Here is a 25,469-nt window from a genome sequence, read left to right on the forward strand (position 1 = left end):
GTAAAGAGTTGGACACGACTGAGCAATTGAACTGAGCTGACACAAAAGCACTTGCATGATCAAGCCTGGTCCCTGGTCCCGAAGTTAAACCTTCTTCGGAGATCACGAATCCAACACCATAAGCTATGACCATAAGCTATCACATGGAACGTGCCCTGGGCTGCAGTCAAGGAAGAGATCCTATCACTGTCCAGCCATCATTTTACTTTCTGGTCTCTGATTCTTTACAGGAAAGATGAAGGATTAGGACCAGATCCTTGTCTCCTGTCCAAAATACCCAGAGTCATCCTGCATTCTACATCCTCCTCCCAGCAGTTTTCAGTGGACAAATAAAGGCCCTGAGGAATGTTCTAGTAAAGAAACCTGTGTAACTTAACCCAATGTCTTCCAACTTACTTGGTCTTGAAACTCTATCTCCATTATTAATTGAGCTTTGGTTCACTGAAAACTCCCTTAGAAACATGAGCCTCAAAGAACTAATTCGTCTTTCAATTCTAAAGTTGCCTGAATTAAATATCACATGATATTGCTTATATGTGGAATTTTGGAAAAAATGGTACAAATGAACTTATTTACAAAACAGAAATAGAGTCACAGACATAGAGAACAAACTTATGGTTACCAGGGGGAAAAGGAATTGGGAAGGGTGAATCAGGAGATTGGGACTGACATATACATACTGTTATATATGAATTAGATAACTAATAAGAACATACTGTATAGCACAGGGAACTCTACTCAATACTCTGCAATGAGTAGAGTTGGGGGAAAAGTCTATATGGGAAAAAAATCTAAAAAAGAGTGGATATGTGTATAACTGTTTCAATTTGCTGTACAAACACAATACTGTAAATCAACTATACTTCAATAAAAATTAATTTTAAGAAATGTTTTTAATAAATTTGTCTGAAAAATGGGACATATTAAAAAGTAGAGACGTTATTTTGCCGACAAAGGTCTGTATAGTCAAAGCTATGGTTTTTCCAGTAGTCATGTATAGATGTGAGAGCTGGACTATAAAGAAAGCTGAGCACTGAAGAATTGATGCTTTTGAACTGTGGTGTTGGAGAAGATTCTTGAGAGTCCCTTGGACTGCAAGGAGATCAAACCAGTCAATCCTAAAGGAAATCAGTCCTGAATATTTATTGGAAGGACATTGCTGAAGCTGAAACTCCAATATTTTGGTCACCTGATGCAAAGAACTAACTCATTTGAAGAGGCACTGAGGCTGGGAAAGATTGAAGGCAGGGGGAGAAGCGGATGACAGAGGATGAGATGGTTGGATGGCATCACCAGCTCTATGGGACATGAGTTGGAACACGTTCCAGCAGTTGGTGATGGACAGGAAAGCCTGGCATGCTGCAGTCCATGGGGTCACAAAGAATCAGACACGACTGAGTGAATGAACTGAACTGAACAGAATGGAACATAAAATCTTGCACACATATGCCCAGAGCCCTGGTTCTATGACTTTGAAAAGGAGTGCAGCTTTTACACTTATTTTTAGCATCAGAATCTTTCTTATATATACATTCCAATGTGAAGCATCAATAAACAAAACAGATAAAGTCAAAGATGCCTGAGCTGCAGCATAGTTTAGACTAGTGGAAATCAGTAGGGTCAATTCAGTGTGTGTGCTATGGGGATACCGCCATCTAGTGTCTAATCTTCAAAGAAAATAAAGCTTACTACAGAAAACTCTTTTTTGCAACTTTCAGCCTAGGAGTTGACCAAGTCGGCTATTTGCTAAGCAGTGACTCTCCAAGTAAGGTCTCCAGCCAGCAGCAGCAGCATCGCCTGGGAACTTGTTAGAAATTAAAATTTTCAGTATGAACCTGTATCTCCCTCCCAACATCCACTGAATCAGTTCATGGGGGCGGAACCCAAAACTCAGTGCTTAAACACATCCTTCCGATGAGGAGTAAAATCACAACCCAGCCTATCACCCCCAGGTGAAGCACAAATTTTTTAAACCCTATTTCCTTCAATTAAGAAAAAAATGGACTTGGGAACAGTCTGTCAAAAACCCAAAGTTCATAAAGAGAAGAGATTCTATACTTAGCATTTGGTAAGCAGTTTTCATCGATTCCAACAGGATGTTACAACCATGCCAATAAACCACTGGAGCCAAATTGGTGTAGCACTGCCATAAATAACAAAAGAACATTCTAGAATAGACCTAATCAACCCATTATACCCATTCTAAAGAAAAAACAGGCTTTGCACTTTGAAGTAGTGATGAAAACTGTATAAAGCTGACCTATGATAAGATGAATAGAGGATGATATTTCTAGCATAAGTTTTGTTTTTTTCTGGCCAGCCATCATGGATTTATACAATGTTCATGATCAGGGAAACCAGATAAATGTGCATGAATGAATTAAAACAATTTCACTACAAGAAAAATAAATGGCTTTCTTCCTTCTTCCTTCCCCAGAGGCTGCCTGAACTCTTAGGATGGATGAGGGCTCTGTTGGCTGAAAACATGAATTCATGAAATGTCCTGGGAGCATCAGCCTCCTATACAAGACACACCTCCATTATCACCACGGCACACTTGTTTCCAAAACTTGATAACTTGATAAAGAAGATGTCAGCCAAAAGGAGAGCAATAGTTATAAACATCCATTTCAAGTGGAAAATCAGTACCAAATAAATTTACAAGTAATGACTAAGCTATAAGTAAATTTACAAATTTTTTACTTGAAAATTACAATTTGCTTAAAAAGGCAGGTCACCTAAAAGGGTGAGGCAACCCTTTATCACTTCTGCAATATATAACGTTACATTTAAAAAACTAACACTGCACTCTTATGAGAACACTTAAGTTTTCAAACAGCCACCATATGGGGTGTAACCAGTGTTTATTACCTAGCTAACGTTACTTATGAGTAGCTGTGAAAACAAGCTGGAAATTTTTACTCCGTGTGCAAATAAAGACTCACCTGTCGTACTTAGGTTTAACAATAATAAAAGTATGGATACATGGAAATCCAGATAGACTACATCTAATGAAAATCTTTAAATATGAAATGCATCTTACATTTTGTTCAAATTATCTAAAACTCAGAGTAAATATTCGGAGCTACATCAGTTTCCTAGAGCAGCTGTAGTAAAGTATCACAAAATGTGGTTTAAAGCAACAAAAACTTATTGTCTCACAGTTCTGAGGGTTATAAATCCAGCAGTAGGTCAGTAGGTCCATTCTCTCTCCCTGAAGCCTATAGTGGAAGATCGTTCCTTGTGACTGTCAGCTTCTGGTGTTTGCTGTCAATCCTTGGTGAGTCTTCGCTTGTAGATACATTACTCCAATCTTTGCCTTTGTTATCACATGGCCATCTTCTTCCTGTGTGCCTTTGTGTCTCTTCTTCTTAAAAACATTTCAGTCATAATGGATGAAGGAACCACCCTCCACAACCTCATCTTAACTAATTATATCTGCAATAATCCTGAAAGTGAAATTCATTCAGTCATGTCCGACCTCATGGACTATACGGTCCATGGAACTCTCCAGGCCAGAATACTGGAATGTGTAGCCTTTCCCTTCTTCAGGGGATCTTCCCAACCCAGGGATTGAACCCAGGCCTCCTGCAATAATCCTATTTCCAAATAAATCCCATCCTGAGGTCCTGGGAATAAGACCTCAGCACATTTTAGGGGAGGACACAGCTTAGCCCCTAACAGTCTACCCTCTGCCCTCTCCCCAAATTCAAGTTCTTCCCATGTGCAAAATATATTCATCTTATTCCCAACATTCTCAAATGTCTTAAACATTCCAGTATCAACTCGAAGTCCAGAATTCATCTCAATATCATCAATTCAAAGTCCCAAATTTCATTATCTAAATCATGTAAATCAGTACGAGTGTGATTCATCTTGGGGTAAAATTCTCCATCTGAGAAACTGAAATCAGAGAATAAGTTGTCTGCTTACTAAATACATTATCCAGGCGTAGAATAGATATGTTCTTTCCAAACAGGAGAAATTGGAAGGAAAAGGAGATAATAGGTCCCAGACAAGTCTTAAAAACTAGCAGGGAAAGTTTCATTTGATTTCAAAGTCTGGAAATAATCCTCTGTGACCTGATGCTCTGTCCCCTAGGCCTGATAGGATGACAGTCTGCCTCTTGGTTCAAGCAGGTCCCATCACCATAAGCTTCTGTATTTTGGTTCTATCCTTAGAGTCATTCTTTCTTCATTTCATGCTGTCTCTGTCTCTTTTATTCCAGGCTGGTAGTGTTTTTGCTGGTATATTCTCAAAAACTTTGTCAGTCTCCCATGTAACTCACAGAGTCCTAAGTCATCAGACAAGAGTGCCCTCCTTAGAGCTCTGCTGGATAACCCCATCTCTATTCCTGGCTCCTGCTGAGATTAGATAAACTGTTAGTCATTCAGTTGTGCCAGACTCTGAGATTCCGAGGACTGCAACCCACCAGGCTCCTCTGTCTATGGCGATTCCCAGGCAAGAATACTGGAGTGGGTTGCCATTTCCTTCTCCAGGGGATCTTCCCAACCCAGGGATCAAAGCTGGGTTTCCTGCATTGCAGACAGATTCTTTACTGACTGAGCTACCAGGGAAACCCTTAGATCCATTAGCTAAATACTTAATCTCTTTAGCATTAATAAATGATTTTGCAGGCACACTCTCAGTTCTATAAAGTACACTCTCTGGATAGCCTGAAAATCCTTCAGATCATCAAGTGCTGATTCATTTTTACTCACCAGTTCCTTCTTCAATTTATCTTTTTACATTCACATTTTACTGTAAACAGTATGAAGAAGCCAAGCTACACCTTCCACACTGCTTGGAAATCTCCAAGCAAAATATCCAAGTTCATTATTTACAAATTCTACTTTCCTCTCAACAGTAGAAAGAATTCAGACATGTTCTCTGCCATTGTATAACAAAGATCACATCTCCTCCAGTGTCCGATAATATGGTCCTTTCCACCTGAGACCTTGCCAGAAGCATCTTTACCATCTATATTTCTAGCAGTGTTCTGTTCATGGTGATATATGTGTCCTCTAAGACAGTAGATACTTTCTCCATAGCTCCTCTTTCTTCTTTCTGAGCCCTCATCAGAAATTCCTTTCATCTCCAAATTTGTACCAACAGTCTCTTCAAGGCATTCTAAGTGTTTTCTATCAAGTACATCAAAACTTTTCTAACTTCTACCCAGTATCCAGTTACAAAGCCACTTCCGCATTTTTAGGTATTTGTTATAGCAGCACTCCACTTCCCAGGACCAAAATGGGTATCAACAATTCATTAGTCCTGTGATTTCCTGGGTGCCTGGGAAACATACTATTGAAATGAGGCCCTCCACCTCACTTAAAGCATGGAAATAGCAAGATGAGTTAAGAAAATCTGTCTAATCACCATTAAAAAATGATGAGGTTGCATAGTCAGTGTGTATTAACCAACACTACTGGTTTTAAAAAGGCAAATCAGGGTCCAGACGGAGAATGTTGTTGTGGAGTATTGACTTAGTAATCTGGATAAAATTATATTTAACACTGAGTCATGATGAGCTGGAATATAGAGATCATTTCTTTTCAATTCTTTAAAAAGTACATATAACAAATGTTCATTAATTTAGACTATTTGGAGAAGAACCTAAATGAACTAGTAAGACAACTGAATGGGGACTTTCTTGAAAGTCCAGGGGTTAAGACTGTGCTTCCACTGCAAAGGGCATGGGTTCAATCCTTCGTTGGGGAACTAAGATTTCCACCTGCTGAGTGGAGAAGCAAAAAAAAAAAAAATTAATTAATTTAACATCTGAATGGAGAGGTATGTGTGTGGACAACATGCATTTTGAGCAGAACCTGAATAAACTGACCATGTGTTCTTGTAGTGAAAGACCTAAAAATTTGATTAAAAGGCAAATAAGTATGACAATTTTTTATGTAAGTTAATATTTTTAAGGTGTTTCAGACAAGGCAATTCCTTCAAGAAATAGTTTTCCTTGTGACCTTATTTAAACTGTAAATTTACTTTTTAAATATCTCCTTATTGTCTCAACATTAATTTTGCATTTTGTACCAATGATCAATAATTCAGATTAACTGGGTCTGATATTATGAGCATTCACCTACTACCAATTCGTTGGACCTTGTGATTTCCTGGGTCACTGAGACTAGATCGGATCTCAAAAGAAAGGCAAGGGAAAGACCACGGTATTTATTGTGTAGGCATTTACTTATTGCCCTGAGTCTACTGTTGGCCTCATTTACTACTCACACACAAACAGCTTCTCTGGCGGCTCAGTGGTAAAGAATCCTCCTGCCAATGCAGGAGACACAGGTTCAATCCCTGGGTCGGGAAGATCCCCTGGAGAAAGAAATGGCAACCCACTCCAGTACTGTTACCTGAGAAATCCGATGGATGGAGGAGACTGTAGGGCTACAGTCCATGGGTCTCAAAAGAGTTGGACACAACTTAAGACAAAACAACAACTCCTCACAAACAATAAAATAGATAATTAATTTTTATCTTCTTCTAAATCAGTGGTACTCAGAAAGACTAAGAAATTTGAGTAGGTCAACCAACTGTGATTAACTACAACAGAGAAAAAGGATATATCTGATCGCCCACGTCACATAATAACTGGGGTATTTATTTAAGGCCCACCCACTCATGGAGTGAGCCAGCTCTGCAAACAGCCAGGGCTCCAGAACTGAAATGGGACCAGGAAAGACCAGGGTCCTGAAACAGAAGCCCACTACTTTCAATGCGCCCAGGTTCCCTAGGAAGGATAGACACTTGGATTTTGACATCATCAGAAGCAAATCAGAGCATTTCTTTAGTAACATTTTAACTGACTACCAGTAACCTTTGAAGCAATGAGTTAAAATTTAACTAAAAATTATCACCTGCTTGAAATATTAAAAATTGCATTACTAAGACAATCTTGGATGGTAAATTCAGTATTCCTCTTTTTTTGAAGTTACAACTCCCCCCCTAATTTTTAAAATTTAAAGAAAATGCCTTAGAATTAGGGGAGGAAGAAAAAAGCTCTAAGAAAGGAGTGTTTCATCTTTCAGGTTGAGTTTTTTTTTTTTCCTCCCTTCAGTGTTAGCAGAGACCACATGTTAGGAGGACTATCGTACCCTCATGTTTTCAAAGTTCTTCCTTGAAAGTCATTAGTTTTCCATAGACCATAAGGAAAGTCATTCAGTTCAAAGGAGCTGTCCAGGAAGAACATCCGTAGATAAAATAAAAACATGTATACGGATGGCTGGGTCGACTTGCTATGCACCTGAAACTATTACAGTATTGTTTAATTGGCTGTACTTCAATATAAAATAAAAAGATTAAGTAAGAAAGTTTTTTTAATTTAAGTAAATTTTAAAAAATAAAAACATGCTGTCTTTTTGCAGTAATAACAGGCGGGGACAAAACTGGAACCTGTCCTAATTGGAGCAATGAAAATCTCACATATGAGGGAGCTTGCTGCACTGTTTCTCCATGTTGATTTTGTTTAGTCGCTAAGTCATGTCTAATTCTCTTATGACCCCATAGACTGTAGCCTGCCAGGCTCCTCTGTCCATGGGATTTCCCAGGCAAGAACACTGGAAGGGTTACCATTTCCTTCTTGAAGGGATCTTCCTGACCCAAGGATCAAACTCTCATCTCCTGCATTGGCAGGAGGATTCTTTACCACTGCACCACCGGGGAAGCCCATTTCTCCATGTAATCACTCACCTGTTGAGTCTTTTCCTTCTGGTGGTAATAGATTTCATAGTCTAGCCAAACCAATCCACCCGTTTTGAGTCCAACATTCTGCTTTACAAACTGGCTGCCAACATTAGGGGTGGAATCAGAAGTCATTTTCAACATAAAATCTTAAGACATGATCGCTTTGAAACCAAAGTCACTGGTCTTAGAAATGATGATATTTCATCCCTGTCAACACCTGAGGCGTGGATTCAGAAAGATGATTTGAGATTTCCTCATTATGACCTCTGTTAGAAACTGATTCTACTCTGCATTTTGTTAATAGTATCCCAAGTATTACTAGTCTCTCAAAAACACTTTCAAAAACTTCAATGGTATGACAGTGAGAAATTATGAATTTTTATAAAGTATACAGTTACTTAATATGTCACTCTTTAGGGGGTTATTTCCTGATGAGTAGAAAGCTCCCTTGGCTGTTTCCCTTGACTGCCAGCAGGACTGATCTGTGTAAAAACAATCTAACGTACTAAGCATATTCACTTAACAACCTAATTGTCCCAGGTTCTAGAACCTCCCTGCAGGTTAAGCATGTCAAACTCCAACAGAAACCAGCTCAATGGTGCCAAACGCCGCCACTGTCTATTATTTTCCCTGTTCATTCCCACAGAAGTTGGGTGTGGATTCTCTAGCTAAAGGCAGGAATCTAGCCCATGTTATATACCTGCAACAATGACAGGCATCATACCAAGAAATTTCCACACAACTACACCTGTGTGATGGACATTCCTACCACTGTGCAGGTGAAGAAAATATTGAGGTCTCAACAGAATAGGAAACTTATGCAGGGTCACAAGACTTGAGAAGCCAGATTCGACATCTGAATATGCTCAGCCAAAAGCCCATGTTCTTCCCATCAGGAAATCCTCTTTTCCTTAATTCCAAAACTGCTCCAAGAGTAACCTACACATTCTCAAAAATCAAAGGGCGTGTAGTTCCCACTCCAGAGAACACCTTTAAATAACTGAACACTTGGGAAGCATCTTGTTCTTATAATTTTGATTTTTTCTGGCCAGTTAGAAAATCCCATTTGGTTCAATGGCTGTACAACATTTCCAGAAGACCTTCAATGTATCGGATCCTGTGCTAGACTCTGGGTGACAAAGATGAATCTCTGCTCCCAAGGAGCTCCCAGGTTAAGGAGCAGAACTGCGTGTCCATACATTAGTACTTTTCAGGCCATCAGTATTACAGATTGCATGCTCGTGCCTAGCAACTGGCCTTGTTCTAACAATTAGAGGATTACTAATGTGTGTAATCCTCATCACATAAGGTAGTTATTATCAACCTCATTTTACACATGAGCAATCATACAAAGAAGTCCATAAACTTTCTGAAGGTCACATGTGTGTAAGTAGCAGAGAAGGATTTGGACCTATTTGAATCCAGAACCCTGTTCTTGTTAGAAATATAAATTTTCAAGCCCCACTCAAGATCTGCTAAATCTGAATGTCTGCTTTTTTAAAACCGAATGATAATTATTTTACAATGTTGTGTTGGTTTCTGCCATACATCAATATCATTAGCCATAAGTACACATATGTCCCCTCCTTCTTGAACCTCTCTCCCACCCTCCACCCCGAACATCTGTTTTTAGCCATTCCTCCAGATTAATCTGAGATTTGCTAAAATTTGAGAACCACTGCTTTAAGCCATTGGGCAAGAAAAAGATCAGATAAGGAATTGTATCAGTTCACTTTCTTCAGGGAAAAAAAAAAGAACAACACAAATGTCACTAACATCTGTTTTACAGCCTGGTTATTCAGCAGATGGAGCATGACAATTTTATCTCCCTTTCTTCCTTGCCTTGCCCAGCCACCATCCACATTCCCCTCAGCCCCACACCAAGGACACTTTGCCCCCTAAACCAATCCACCATTTTTTCCTCACCCTAAACACCAGTCAAACTTGAATGCCAGTTAGTGCAATTTTAGGGTTAGCTGGGAGCTATTGCTGGGTTAGATTAAGACTCCAGATTGTCATAGAAAGCAGATTTGGAATGTAGCTTTTCCTGGGTTGGTAATTATCCCTAAAGGCCAGGAAGAGCAAGAATACCTTCTACCAAACTTTAAGAATGCTTAGATAGGGCTTCTGTAGTGGTAGAGTATCCACTCTAGGAATCCAGCTGCCAGTGCAGGAGACACGGGTTCAATCCCTGGTACAGAAGATCCCACATGCCTCGGAGCAACTAGAGCCTGTGCACCGCAGCTACTGATCCCATGCTCTAGAACCCAGGAGCCGCAACTACTGAGACCTCTGGCCCTAGAGCCCGTGCTCTGCAAGAAGAGAAGCCACCGCAATGAGAAGCCCACTCACTACTCTGAGAGAGTAGTCCCTGCTCATGGCAACTAGAGAAAGTCCACAGCAACAAAGACCCAGTGTAGCAAAAATAATAATAATAACCTATATCTTTAAAAAAAAATGAATACTTAGATAAAAGTCTACTGGGGAATCTAAACACCATATTAAAAAGCAGAGACATTACTTTGCCAACAAAGGTCCATCTAGGCAAAGCTAGGGTTTTTCCAGTAGTCATGTTGTGTGAAAGTTGGACTATAAAGAAAGCTGAGCACCGAAGAATTGATGCTTTTGAACTGTGGTGTTGGAGAAGACGCTTGAGAGTCCCTTGGACTGCAAGGAGATCCAACCAGTCCATCCTAAAGGAAATTAGTCCTGAATATTCATTGGAAGGACTGATGCTGAAGCTGAAACTCCAATACTTCGGCTACCTGATTCGAAGACCTGACTCATTGGAAAAGACCCTGATGCTGGGAAATATTGAAGGTGGGAGGAGAAGTGGCTGACAGAGGATGAGATGGTTGGACATGAGTTTGAGTAAACTCCAGGAGTTGGTGATGGACAGGGAGACCTGGTGTGCTGCACTCCATGGGGTCTCAAAGAGTCGGACACAACTGAGCGACTGAATGGAACTGAACTGGGGAACTCAAGAAGTGAGGACACAGATTCTGTCAAAACAAAGGACATTCTCAGGCTCAGTAAATCAGTGGGTTTATTTCAGTTGTTTGAGAGACACTAGGATTCGAGAGGGTCTATGCCAACCTCCTCATGCCATCTTTTGTCCACTATACCTTCCTCTTAAGGAAACTGAAATAATCATGTGTCACTGATGGGCTCAGGTAATTTTGCTGATACAGCCAGTGTTCCCTGGGAAACTATGACCCAAACTGACTTAAGCAAATGACTGACTGAGCAATCTCTCATGGCTCCTCCATTACAGCCAGGTGAAATAAGGCCAAGAATGTGGAAGAGCAAGATATACCAGTAAATTTCTTTCTTTGACTTTCAGTCTTAAAATATCATTGGTTTTAGAGTTTCCTGATTACTATGATGGTATCTCAGTTTGGTCTGGGCATTTACACGGAGGCAGATCAAAGGTGAAGATACTCAGGTTCTTCCAATACTGAAACATCCTTTTTACCCTGGTGGTTCTGACTTTGAAGAAGAGTAAATGACTAAGTGCTCACAGGCAGCAGTACCTCAGCATGAATTGCCCTGGAACTACCACGTGGTGTGAGGGATGAATGAATGTACGCATTGTGACCTCTTTTCCCAGCCTCAATAGCTTATGCAGATCAAATCACATGTTAAAATATAAGAAGCACTTAATGACGAGCAATAGCTGCTCTTTCCTTGCACTTGGAGGAACGAATCCACATGTTATAAGCATCTCTTTTCTTGGCAGTTTGTTTCTTCCAATTTCAGCTGTCTTTTGTTTTTCATTCTACTGTCAGAAAAGCGTGTGAAGTATCAGTGGACCCCCTTGATCAGAGGCCAACAAATATGTCCTCAAATCGAGGACACATGCCGTATGCTAATGTCACGATGCTTTTCTCTTCCTGGAATTTTGTCCTCACACCCTGTCCATTTAATCTTGCAGATCACAAAAGACATCTTTCACTTTGAACTTTTTTTTTTAAGTGGGGGAGTCTTTCACTTTGAATGCACTCTTACCTGGTGCTGCTGCTCCCGGTGTTTATCCTCACTTATTAAGTCCAATACAAGCCAGTCATCATCCTCCAGGGAATTAGCTGCATTGTTTGCTGGCTGCTGCTCCTGTTTGGCCAAGGAGTCAGGACCATGCAGGTGCTGGAATTCTTCTATGGGATGGTCACCGCCGCCGAGGTGGCCTACTACGCCTACATTTACAGCGTGGTCAGCCCGGAGCACTACCAGAAGGTGAGCGGCTACTGCAGGAGCGCGACGCTGGTGGCCTACACGGCGGCCTCCGTGCTGGCCCAGCTCTTGGTTTCCCTGGCCGGCCTGTCCTACTTTTACCTCAACGTCATATCCTTGGCCTCTGTCTCTGTGGCCTTCCTCTTCTCACTTTTCCTACCCATGCCTAAGGAGAGTGTGTTCTTTCATGCAAAACCTAGCAAAGAAGCTCCTCCATAGCCAGCAGGTGTGAAGTGAAAATACCTTCTGCCATATCAATAAACAAGAAATGTCACAGCCATTAGTGATTTCTATCCTCCAAATGTGAATGAGGACTCCCAAAACTGAGATCCAGTGTCTGCTGCCACCTTGCTGAGGAGCTAGGGGAATGCAAGAAGCAAGGTGAACAAGGAAACAGGATTGGCCCCAGATAGCTGAGGAGCATATGAAAGGAATAAATTCAGTGAGCCCAGAGACTTGCATCTTCCCATACATACAATGCTAAATTCCTTAATTTGATACCTGATCTTTCATGTTCAGACTGCCTGCTCCATTTGTTGTAAACTTGTGTAGAGCCCGATTTCCCTCCTGCCTCCTTGGAGCAGTTTCCTCAGAGCTACTGAGATGTTATCTCCCAGGCCCATAGCCTGAAACGTTCTCACCAAATAAAATAACTACTTCAGATTGTGACTATGTTATTTAGTCGACACAGGAAAGGATGCTGTCCCAGAGGAACATCAAAAAGATCACAAAGCAGTGGGAAAAGAAGTATTCACTGATTTAAGGAACCCCAGTGGTGTTCAGGTAACCAACCCAAAGCCATAAAATATAGCTCTGAGTGTGTCCACAGTAATTCTAAGACTTGAATGAGTGTTACTCCTCTACTCATCATTTTTACTGATCCCAATCGGGTGCACTTTCTTCATAGAAGGTTTTAACCAGGTTTTGAACTATGTTCAAATCCTGTGAGATTTATAAGGCACCATCCCAGAGTTCCATGATACAATATGGAGCAATAGAAGCCCTTACAAACTGTGGGGATAAGTATAGTTTATCTCTAGGGTTATGCATAGTTCTTTTATATAATTATCTATACATACTCCCAAAGATAAACTATACTTACTCCCACAGTTTGCAAGGGCTTCTACTGCTCCATTATATATTATGGAACTCTGGGAGGTCCATAGTCTAAGCTATGTTTTTTCCAGTAGTCATGTATGGGTGTGAGAGTTGGACAATAAAAAAGGCTGAGTGCCGAAAAAATGATGCCTTCGAAATGTGGTGCTAGAGAAGACTCTTGAGAGTCCCTTGGACAGCAAGGAGATCAAACCATTCAATCCTAAAGGAAATCAATCTTGAATATTCATTGGAAAGACTGATGCTGAAGCTCAAGCTCCAATACTTTGGCCACCTGATGTGAAGAACTGACTTATTGGAAAAGACTCTGATGCCGGAAATGATTGAAGACAGGAGAAGAAGAGGATGACAGAGGATGAGATGGTTCGTTGGCATCACTATCTCAATGAACATGAGTCTGAACAAACTCCAAGAGATGATAAAGGACAAGGAAGTCTAGCATGCTTCAGTCCACAGGGTCGGGAAGAGTTGGACACGATTGAGCGACTGAACAACAATCAATGTGCAAGAAATGTATTCTTCCAAATTGTATTCTTGGATAATCTTTTTTTTTTTTTAATTTTTTATTTTTCAGTGGGTTTTGTCATACATTGATATGAATCAGCCATAGAGTTACACGAATTCCCCATCCTGGTCCCCCATCCCACCTCCCTCTCCACCCGATTCCTCTGGGTGTTCCCAGTATTCTTGGATAATCTTGTAGTGATTTCAACATTGAATACCAGCTACTTTGAAAAATAAAAGTTTTGTCACAAAATGTAAAAGAGACAAGGAATATAACAAAATGTTTTGATGAAGTTTTACGTGAGTTTCACTCATCTCTAAAAACAGGGGCTGCAAATTGGTGCCCCACTAGTCAAACACAGTTTGGCCATGGCGAGTTAGATGGTTCAAGGTCAAACTATCAAAACTCTTTCCTCTCTTTAAACTTTTGGTAGCTCTAATCTTTAATCTGTGATTTGCAAACCATTAATATGAGGTGGCAAATGATGGCCAATGGGCTACCATAGCTAACAGTTTTTACACCCTTAAAACACTGTAAGGGGGGGACTTCCCTAGTAGTCCAGTGGTTGAGAATTCTCTTTTCAATTCAAGGGACACGAGTTCAATCCCTGGTCAGGGAACTAAGATCCCACAACTACTGAGCGCCGCAACTAGGGAAGCCTGCCATTGCAAAGAAGAGCCTACAGTGAAAGGTCCTGCAAGCCACAAGTAAGACCTGACATAGATTAGTTAATCAAAATAATAAAACACTGTAAGGGAGAAAAAAGAATATATGACAAGGGTTGTGAAAATAAATACATCCCATCTAACAGCCAAGTAAAAACAAAGAAAGATATGTGGCCCATGAGTCTGAAATACATACTATCTGACACTTTACAACATAAAGATCTTGAAATCAAGTTAATGGGTTTCTAACTAGAATAGAATAGAATAGACCATATCAACTTGTAAGGATGAATTCTGTATCGTGACAATTCAGTTTACACATGCATATGTACTAACATGGCTAATATGTAAAATATACTTCTTTCTCAGACTATAGTCCAAGAAGTTTGGAAGTTACTGGTCTAGGATCTATCTTATTTCAAAGATTCCCAGTTGAGATAACTGAAATAATTGTATCTTTCCCTCACTACACATTTAGGGATTTGCAGAAGTTTTTGCCCTCTGTTAAGACTATTTTCCACACCCAGCTATTCCCTTCCCTACCGTATCCTGATATATGCTAGAATAAAAGTGAATCCAGTCTCGATTCTAATAAACTTCCCTGCAGTCTCCTCTCCACAACCAAGTTATTGTGTTATCCCATATACTTGTCTCGCTGGCCTTTAATTCATGTAATACTTTCACTCAACTGTCATTAGTAAGAACAAAGACACAGTTACCCTTAGCAAATAAACAGTAATCCTTGATTTTTGGTGAAAATGGCAGCCGAGGACAAATGGCATTTTAGAAAGGGTCAGGCCCTTCAAGAGGACGTGGTGAACCTGAGTGTTCACAGCTTTTCCTTCTGTTCCTGGAGTGGGTATTACCTTCCACCCCTCCTGAGCTTTTTGTTTTAGCAAAACTTTCCTCCCAGCTGAGAAGCTACGGTCTTTGGTGGTTTTAGATGTGTATCCAGACACCCTTCCTTGTTCCTAGAACATATTGTGAAATTTGAAACAATTTTCCAGAAGGAGTAGTGTGCAGAGAGAGAGGGAAGGTGGCCTGATGCAGGAGTTAATATCCTACAGTCTGGGCAGAACCCAAAGCCAGCTTTGAAATTAGCCCAACAATGAACACGGACCTTCCTGAAGAAACAAAGCCTTCACATCAAATAAGACTTTGAAGATACTTGTTTTTGAAGTTGGGCTGTTCCACACCCACTTATTTATTGAGCATTTCAGGGTCCATTGTTGAGCTCATATTCTTCTCATTTCCCTTTCTGGAAATTCTATTTTGACTCCTAGAAAACTGTTCTAGTTGGTTCTCCTCCGCTTATTTCCTCTGTAAGTACTTGGTCCTGGGGAGAAGCAGGGGGAAAAAGATCCTCTTCTCTCCAGGTAATGTACCCTTACTTAGGCCATGAGGACAAAAGATAAAATTCTCATAAAATATATTCTTTACAAGCCCATTAAACACAAATAGTATTTATAGTCTCTTGGTGATAGGGAAGAACTTACTTAGTGTCAAATTTTTAGGGAAAACTTAGTAAAGTAGGATTGGGTTGCTGACCTAAGGATGCATGTAAATTAAGCCACATCTTTAATAAAGAAAGCCTTCCCTGGTGTCTCAGATGGTAAAGAATCCGCCTGCAATGCGGGAGACCCAGGTTTGATCCCTGGGTCAGGAAGACTCCCTGGAGAAGAGAATGACAACCCCCTCCAGTACTCTTGCCTAGAGAATCCCATGGACAGTGGAGCCTGGTGGGCTACAGTCACGGAGTTGCCAAGCCAAACGTGACTGAACGACTAACACCTGAAGAAAGAAAGCTGAGAGTAGTAAGAAATCTGACAACTGACTACTTAGCTCCCAGCACGTTGTGGGAACACAGTGGAAAGACATCTGTATAATGTATTTTATAAAATAGAACTCTCCTAAGGATGTGTCTTATGGCCACATGTGCTGCCAAGCACCCCATTAGTTGGGTGAGGGCTTGGGTCAGGGTTTCTCATCCTCACACTACTGACATTTTGAGAGGGGATAATTCTTTGTCCTGGGGTGGAGGTGGGGAAGGGGTCCTGTCCTGCGCGTTGTAGGATGTTCAGCAGATTCTCCAGTCTCCAGTCCACTAGATCCCACTAACAACTCCCTCCTCCAGTCATGACAACAAAAAATGTCTTCAAATATGGCCATCTTTCCCCTGGAGGCAAAAACAACCCTGGTGATAACGATTTGGTTAAGGTTAGGTTCCATTTGAGTCAGGATCAGAAATTTTACAATCTTTATCACAAACTCTTAAAACTACAAATTTATTACTACGTGGTATCACTTACATGGGGCTTCACAGGTGGCACTAGTGGTAAAGAACCTGCCTGCCAATGCAGGAAACTTAAGAGACACGGGTTCAACCCCTGGGTGGGTGGGGAAGATCCCCTGGAGAAGGAAAGGGCAACCCACTCCAGTATTCTTGCCTGGAAAATCCCATGGACAGAAGAACCTGGCAGGCTACAGTCCCTAGGGTCTCACAGAGTGGTATATGACTGCAGGGACTTAGCATACATGCACACATCACTAAGTGGGATCTAAAATGGGCCATGTTATCTATGAAACAGAAACAGACACACAGTCATAAAGAACAGACTTGTGATTGCCAAGGAGGAGAGGAGGTAGGGTAGGGATGGATTGGAAGTTTGAAATTAGTAGATGCAGACTACTATATACAGATTGGATAAATGACAAAGTCCTGTTGTAGAGCACAGGGAACTATATTCAATACCCTGTAACAAACCATAATGGAAAAGAATATGAAAAGTAACATATATATATATGTATAACTGAGTCACTTTGCTCTACAGCAGAAATTAACACAACATTGTAGATAAACTGTAATAAATTTCTTTAAGAACTACAGATTTGTCTCATTTTCCCAGTGAGCTATATTATTTTCAAGAGCAAGAGTCAGCTCTGTAAAGATCTAGAGGGGAGGGACGGGGGCTGGGAGGGAAGCACCGGAGGGAGGGGATATTTGTATCATTATGGCTGATTCCCATTGTTGCACAGCAGAAACCAACAAAACATTGTAAAGCAATTATCCTCCAATAAAAAATAATTTTTTTTTTTAAGAAAAAAGAGCCAGGGTCCATAGTTTAGCACCACAATTTCCCACAGAGAAGCTCAAAAATTCTTGGTGGGCAAATAAGTGAATGAATGAGGACGTTAACAAATAAAGCAAACACACAAGTGGGGAAGAAGTGTGTAGAAAGAATACTGGAAGAAAAGTTTGGAATCTGTCGGGGATCTTGAAGAAATATTTTAAATGATATTTCAGAGGAGAGAGAGAAAAGTAGAACCAAGGGCAAAGAGAGAGGTCATACTTGCTAGAGCATCGTAACATGGCACGAAGCAAGGGTGTGTTGTAATGAGCTGACATTTCAGTTGAAAAACTTGGCACCTCACTGGATCACGTAGCATTTACAATTGTCCATTTCTTACCCGTTGCTTTTTCTTGACCAAACTTTAATCCGGCTCCTCTCTTTCCTGCAGGTTCCTACACCCTGCATGCCCACAACCCTGAGCAAGGACAAAAAAATGTGGACCGCGCCCAAAGCCTCCGCCGCTGCCTGCCCCTCCTTATCAGCTTCTCCCGGGAATTGGCTGACCACAGCGGGACACCTTCCTGTCAGACTCCACTGGTCACTTCCCCTGGCTTGTCCAGCTTCCCCTCCAAAGTTCTGCCTACCTCTGCTTGCCAAGAGCAAAGGATTACCTTTGAAAACAAACCCCCTTTTCAGATTGATTTTAAGACACTTGCAGATTCCAATAATCGTAGCAAGTCTCCCAATTCCAGTAGTCTTCTCATCAATAAGGCTCTCCCTGGGGAAGTCTGGATTTGCTTTTGTTTGACACCAGGTTTCTAGCCTGAATTTAACTTCTAGCAAAGAGAAGAGAAGGGGAGAGAAAAAAATGGCCTCTATGGGTCCTTTCCAGTCTATGATTTATGGAGACCCAAATTTCGGTGGGTCTCTTTCAAATGTTAAGAGAAAAAAGCTATGTGCAGTTCTCAGAGTTGGATCAAGTGATTTTTCACTCAAAGTTCACAAGTCAACCTTCTGTACCATAGCCTAGAAATGCTTCAGTGCTTATACAGTTTGGATTTTGGCAAAATGGTGCAGTACTTTATTATGCAGAGAAAAATGGGATGACTGTTGTTTCCTCTCTCTTCAGGGGCTGAGGGCAGTGGGCCATGTGAGTGTCAACTGGAATCTACTGGGAGAGTGGGCTTTGGGAATCTCTCTGAAGCTGATGCAGGTGCTCTTTTTCTCAACCGTCCATAGCTAATATTTGGGTGAGCTCCGCTGATCTTTGATATTCAAGTTACAAGCTTCTTATTTTGATAATCAAGTTACAAGCAGCTTAGGTATTTATCATTTCTTTATTTAACCATGTAAATCTGAAGCAACAAAATACATCTCTTTCTTTATTCTTCCAGTTTCTCTGCATAGCATTTTGCATTATTTATATATAATGCTTCACATAAGAGACGATGGAAATATATTCCTATTTTTAACCAACTTTCTCTTGGAACTTATTGTTAACTAGGCAAGAAAATTCAGAGTTCTCACAGTTAATAAACAGGGACATACATTTTTCAGGTTTTGATTTTTTATCATTTTGGTATTCTATTTATTTATTTGACAGAATTGTTTTATTGATTTATTTCTTTCATAGAGCTCCCCCATTTTTCTGGTAAGAATACTTAACATGAAGTCTATCCTCTTAACAGATTTTTCAGTATACAATACAGTATGGTTATCTATAAGTACAATGTTGTACATCTGCTCTTTATTCATGTTGCATTACTGAAATATACACGTTTATATTACAGTTCCTCATTTAAATATACAGTTTAAATCCCCAGTTTAAACATACAGTTCTTCATTTTCCTCTCTACCAAGCCCTTGGAAACCACCATTCTTTGCTTCTATGAGTTTGATATAATGGAATATATCAGAGTAATGGAATCAGGCAGCATTTGTCCTGCTGTCACTGGTGTAATGTCATAAAGGTTCAGCCATGTTGTCCTATATTGAAGAATTTCTCTTTTTAAAGGCTGAATGATATTCTATAGTATGTATATACCTCATATTCTTTATCCATTAATCCTTCAGTGGACATGTAGGTGGTTCCCATATCTTGGTTATTGTGAATAGTGCTACAATGAACATGGCAATGCCCACAGCTCTTCAAGATCCAATCTCTGCAACTACACTCACATCTAATGGCTATTCTAACTTCTAAGCAAATTTTAAAATGAACTTAACAAGTGTAGGGTATTAAGTGTATCTCTAATGCAAAGAGTTACTGTTCAGGTTTGGAAGAAAGTCTGAAAGTCATTGACCATGGTTTCAACCATCATGTAATATAACAAGTTCACATAAAATAATTGTGTTTCTTCTATAAAAATATACTTACTTCCTATTTCCTTTTCATGATACAAAAACTGATAAATTTCATTCAATATTAGACAAAGCAGTTATCTACTACCAATTACTTATTCTGTGATAGAGTGTGAGCTCTGTGAGGGTAGAGTCAAGCTTCTGCATGATTATACACCCTGGTTCTTGCTTACACAAGTTCATGTTTACCCTGGTTCTTGCTCCACAGTGAATACTTGACTAGCATTTCTAGAGAAAAAAAAAAGAACAAATACAACATTAAAAAATAAAAGTTTGGGCTATTGAATTTTTAAGCATTCTATTTTCATATAAGCACAAATTAGTGTTCTTATTACTTTCCTTGAAGTTACAGGGTAAATTGGTAAATGCCAATCTCATGATTCCATAATACATGGGACATAAACAACAATTCAAGGTGATTCTACCTTTTAAAGTATAGACTATCCCAAAGACTCACCAGTATTAAGTGCTAAATGCCTAACAGAAGAACACAAATACTATTCTTTTTCTAAGAACTTATTAGCTGGGACCAGGTACTCTGCATGGTAGCTTTATGGTGAATAAGCAGGTGCCATTGAGAAATGACCCAGCAGGAATTTTGAAATAAGGTCTTAGATAATATGATTATACATGCAATTTCAGGTATGTGGAAAAGTAATTTCTGGGTTTAGACTGAGAAATCTTAGGAGTCAATGCCATGCTCAGCCTGCCCTCAAAATTGTGTTTTCTTCCAAATCCACAATGTGTATAAGTCTTATCGAAAACCAAGCCGTCACTGACAAGCTATTTAAGCATCTGTACAAGTGAAATCAAGATTCTAGCCTGGAACAATTTACATTCTAAATGGGAATCTGCCGTTTTATTTAATCTAGATTTCAAAATATCAATCTAGTGTAACATTTGGTCAAGGGAAAAAAACTTTAGCTGAACAAGAAATACCTGGAATTTTAAGGCCCATTTAGGCCTCCTGCTCTGTTCTCTTTGTGGGACCTATGATTATTTGCAGTTTTACTTATGTTTAGTTGGTAATTCTTGGCACTGAAGTAATGCATTTTCACTGAATCACATAATTTTTAAATGCTTATATTTGTTTTTCAGTGTGAGAATTTGGGAGGGGATATAAAAATAGTTAAAACTTTTCATTTGGTTTTATATTTTTAAACAGATTCAAGTTACAAATGTTTGAGCTGTATTACATGGAAGAAATTTAATTCATATACGCTAGTCTTGTCTAACTAAATTTAAAAGCCAATACAATTGCCAGATTATATCACCTGTGAAAGGAAATAATTTGTGAGTTTTCCAGAGAAAAAATTCACCTTTTAGACTCTGAAACTGCTAATTTAGACAATCAGTGATCCAATGAACAATCTCCAAAGAAGTAAATGTTCATCAATTGACCTGTGTTTTCACTCACTGATATGGCTCATTTAAAAAGCAACTAATACTCTGTAAGGGGCTTCCCTGGTGGCTCAAATGTAAAGAATCCACCTGCCAATGCAGGAGATGTGGTTTCAATCCCTGGTTTGGGAAGATCCTTTGGAGAAGGAAAGAGTAACCCACTCCAGTATTCTTGCCTGCAAAATCCCATGGACAGAGGAGCCTGGAGGGCTACAATCCATGGGGTTGCAAAGAGTCAGACACGACTTAGTGACTAAACAACAAATACACTATAATGGCCTATATGGGAAAAGTATCTTTAAAAGAGTGGGTATATGTATTTGTATAAAAGATTCACTTTGCTGTAATATGAAACTAATACAACTTAGTAAATCAACTATGCCTCAATAAAAATTGACAAACTATAAAAAGGTCTTTAAAAAGTGATGGCTGAACCTCAGCTACATCACATAATAATGTTCATGTTCTTTAGTTTCAGAGCAGTGGAATATTTGGCTTAATTTTAGAACAAGTTAACTAGTTTTAAATTCTTATCATATCTATCACATCTCATGGAATGTTAAAATGCAACATTTTGGGAGGGAAGTGGGAGGGGGGATCAGGATGGGGAACACATGTAAATCCATGGCTGATTCATGTCAATGTAAGGCAAAAACCACTACAATATTGTAAAGTAATTAGCCTCCAACTAATAAAAATAAAGGAAAAAAAAAAAGAAAAAAAAATACAACATTTCACTATCCCATTTATCCTTTCCTTCTTCTCTGCTGGAAGAGTTCTTAACAAGAAACTGTCAACAAAAGCCTGGGCTTCTGAGCAAAGCAATACCATTTACCTCTCTGTATTTAAAAGACCACATATATGCTCTTTCAAAACTCTTTCATTTATACCATGTGAGATTTCAGATCATTTTTAATCTCAGCATGGAACCCTGCTCTCTAGTGTTGGAGGTCATGCCTTCATTGCTTTGCTGACTCAGACCATCCTGACGTGGCCATGGTTGATAATCAGGGACCTGGGCTTCCAGCCAACATTCAGGTAGGTGCATTGCTTTTGTGTCTACACCAACACAGAAGTGTATCTTTTAAAATACATATTTTTTTTTAAATATCAGATTTATTGAGGGACTTCCCTGGCTGTCCAGGGGTTAAGACACCAACCGTCCAACCCAGGAGGTGTGGGTTCTATCCCTGGTCAGAGAACTAAGATTCCACATGCCATGTGGAAAGGCCAAAAAATTTTTTTAAAAAAAGATACTCTAGATGATGGGGTAGCAGTCAGAAAGTTTGTCCTTTTGAATAAAAGTCAGACTTAAAAAAAAAAAGTCCTAGAAATGGAATCACATATTATACAACCTTTTGTTTCTAGCATCTTTCATGTCTCATAGTATCTTCAGATGGAATAATTCTGTACTGAGAAATAGAAATATAATGTGCTTAAGATGAATTCTGTTTCTTAAGAATCTTTTTCATTAAACAGATGAACTTTTTATTCAACAGGTGAACGAATTAGAAAAATAGAACCGTAAAGTCATGCCCGTCTAATGGGTCCCATTACTTATTGAGTTTTTTCCTTGTTACTTGTTTTTTCCTTTTTACTTGTTTCCATTACTTACAAAGGTTTTTCCTTGTCTTGGTTAAAGCTCATTTCTATTAAAGCTTAGTTCACAAACTCTGTAAACCTACCCAATCTCATGAACAAAATGGTCAGTCTTACATATCTCTATAAATATTTACTTCAAAACATTTAGAATATTGAGCCACTTTGAAAACAAAAAGATAAAATCAATTCATAAAGCACAATTAAATACAATAACATCAGAATATTTTTAAAAATCTATTTTAATCCCCACTTATTCAATAGAAGGAAGGATATCTTCATTAAGTAAATATTAAAAGTAAGGTTCATATAGATTCAATAATATTTGAGATAACAAAGCAAGCAGTTTTTACTTTCTAAAATTATTTTTGAATTCCCAATTTATTATCCGGCTGGAAATTTGCTCCCCTGTTTTTCAGAAATTATTCAGTGTGTGATGGAGAGAAAACAAGCTTGAAATGAGAAAAATACAGATTTGAATCTTCAAGTTTGTTAGTAAGTTTTTAAAAGCTTCTCATTGTGGAAAATTCCAAATATATTTTAATAGAATAGACACAACATGGTGAAACCTCACCCAACAATCATTATCATTTTGTGGTCAGTCTTGTTTCATCTGTTCTCCCCACCCAGTTCCTCATCTTTTTTAATGTCTCAGTTTTCTCATCAAGAAAATGGAGAATGTAACATCTACTTCATGAAGTTTTGCAGTCAAATGTCAGCCTGTTAAACACATGATTCTTGGCCTACAATGTACACAGTACATGGTGCATTTCTCTGATTTCCTAACAATAAATATTCATATTAGTCACACTGCTAAAATGCACTTACTTTTCCTAAGGACTTTTACATTAATCATATCCAGATATTTCCTTTATTTTTTCACAAACCCATTGTGTCTTAATTTGAAATGAATGCATCCCTATGACTGAAGTAGGCAAAATAGAACTTGTGATGGAAATTAACCCATCAATCTCTCTATCCTCCTTCTGCTGCTATTTTGTATAACTCAATTGAAATGCCTGCTTTGTTGGCAAATCATGTTGCCCTTTCTGGGGAGTTCACGCAGGCATCAGAGACTCAGAAAAAAATTAAATTGGGCAGAAAAAGTCAAGGTTCACCTTGTTTCTCCTGATAATTTAAGATTTTTAATCTTTTTAACTTCTCAACTAAGGGAAATATAGATTTTTAGAAACTTCTCCAAAATCTTCCTTTGTATTCCTGTAATATATTCTCCTCTAGTTTCTGTCAATATCCTCAATGCTAAGACAACTTTCATTGAGATCCTTTCCTTGAAAGTTACTTTAAAACTCAGCTCCCAAAGGAAGGACTTTACCCAGGTGCCAGAACAGAGTAAGCAAAAAAAGAAAAAAAAAAAAAAAAAACACAGTCCAAAGGCATAACAGAAAACAAATCCTATTTCAATAAAATATTTCCCTAGACAAAAATATGTTATTGCAAGCTCCTGGTTTTGAAAAGCAAACTTCTTCAAAATTGATTTTTGGTAGGAATCTAATTAAATGTAGTTGAATTAAACTTCTAAGTGCCAAGACTATAGAGACACATTGATTAATAACTCTCCAATCTCCATCATAAAATTCATTTATCATTGATTATACACTTATGATATCCCATGAGCTCTCCAATGTAATGCCATTGTAAAAGATTGGAACCAAAAAAACAGAAAATATGCTGCCAGCATTTTCACATGACACAGAGATTCATCAGATAGAAGATTGCATTGAAACATCCTAAAGTAATTCTTCTATTTTCTCAGCATTTCTCAAACCATTATCACAACATAAGCTATTTATGAATTTCACAATTTAGAAAAGCTATGCGTAGCTTAAAAACAGATTTCAAACACATCTTTAAAAATTAATGAAAGGTTGGGGGTGGGGAAGGCCCATGAGAAAAGCTAAAAAAAATCTTTTTATCTCATCTAGAAAAAGCTAAGGAGTAATTCAATATCTTTAACTATATATTCAGTTAGGCAAGGAGTGCCACTATAAACTATCTTTACTGAAAACATAAGAATATATTGTTGTATACAGATGATATAAGATAATTTTCTGGGGGAATCTTATTTTTTAAAAAAATAGATGGCTCGTTGCTGGTGGTCAGTTGCCATGGTTGGTGGGCAGTAACTGAGCCAAGATGCTGCGGAATCTTCTGGCTCTCCGTCAGATTGCTAAGAGGACCATGAGTACTGCTTCACGCAGGCAGTTTGAAAATAAAGTTCCAGAGAAACAAAAGCTGTTTCAGGAGGATAATGGAATTCCAGTGCATCTAAAGGGTGGGCTAGCTGATCCCCTCCTGCATAGAGCCACCATGATTCTTACAGTTGGTGGGACGGCGTATGCCATGTATGAACTGGCTGTGGCTTCATTTCCCAAGAAGCAGGATTGACTTCAGTTTATCCTCCCAGCTATCAGTTGGTTCAATTCCATTCATCTCTCTGTGGACCAGTAATCTGATACATAACTGAGTTCTATGGGGATCAATATTTATTGACTTGTACTAGCTGCCACCAATAAAGCAGTCTTTACCAAGAAAAAAAAATAGACGAAATTTCTAAGTCTAAAATATGGGCTGGGGGCAAGTGTTGTTGGAGAGTGAATAATCACACAACCTCTCAATAATGGTTAACTTCTTAAAATAATTCTTTACTTAGGCAAATGAAGTAATAACACTTCACTAGTATCACACCAAACATCCAGCTATTGACAGATTGGTTGCCTATTACCATCTCTCTCACACACACACGTACACACACACACCCTTCTACCCTCCATCTTGCAAAGATACCCCTCTGAATGGGAA

At 39.1% G+C, this 25,469-nt stretch overlaps 1 pseudogene; it reads left to right on the forward strand.

Moving 5' to 3' along the window:
- The first annotated feature begins 24,758 nt into the window (after positions 1 to 24,758).
- Positions 24,759 to 25,189, forward strand: LOC136163184 (cytochrome c oxidase subunit 7A2, mitochondrial pseudogene; annotated as a pseudogene).
- The last annotated feature ends 280 nt before the right edge of the window (positions 25,190 to 25,469 follow it).

Source organism: Muntiacus reevesi, chromosome 3 (assembly GCF_963930625.1).
Source record: "Muntiacus reevesi chromosome 3, mMunRee1.1, whole genome shotgun sequence".
Taxonomy (NCBI): domain Eukaryota; kingdom Metazoa; phylum Chordata; class Mammalia; order Artiodactyla; family Cervidae; genus Muntiacus; species Muntiacus reevesi.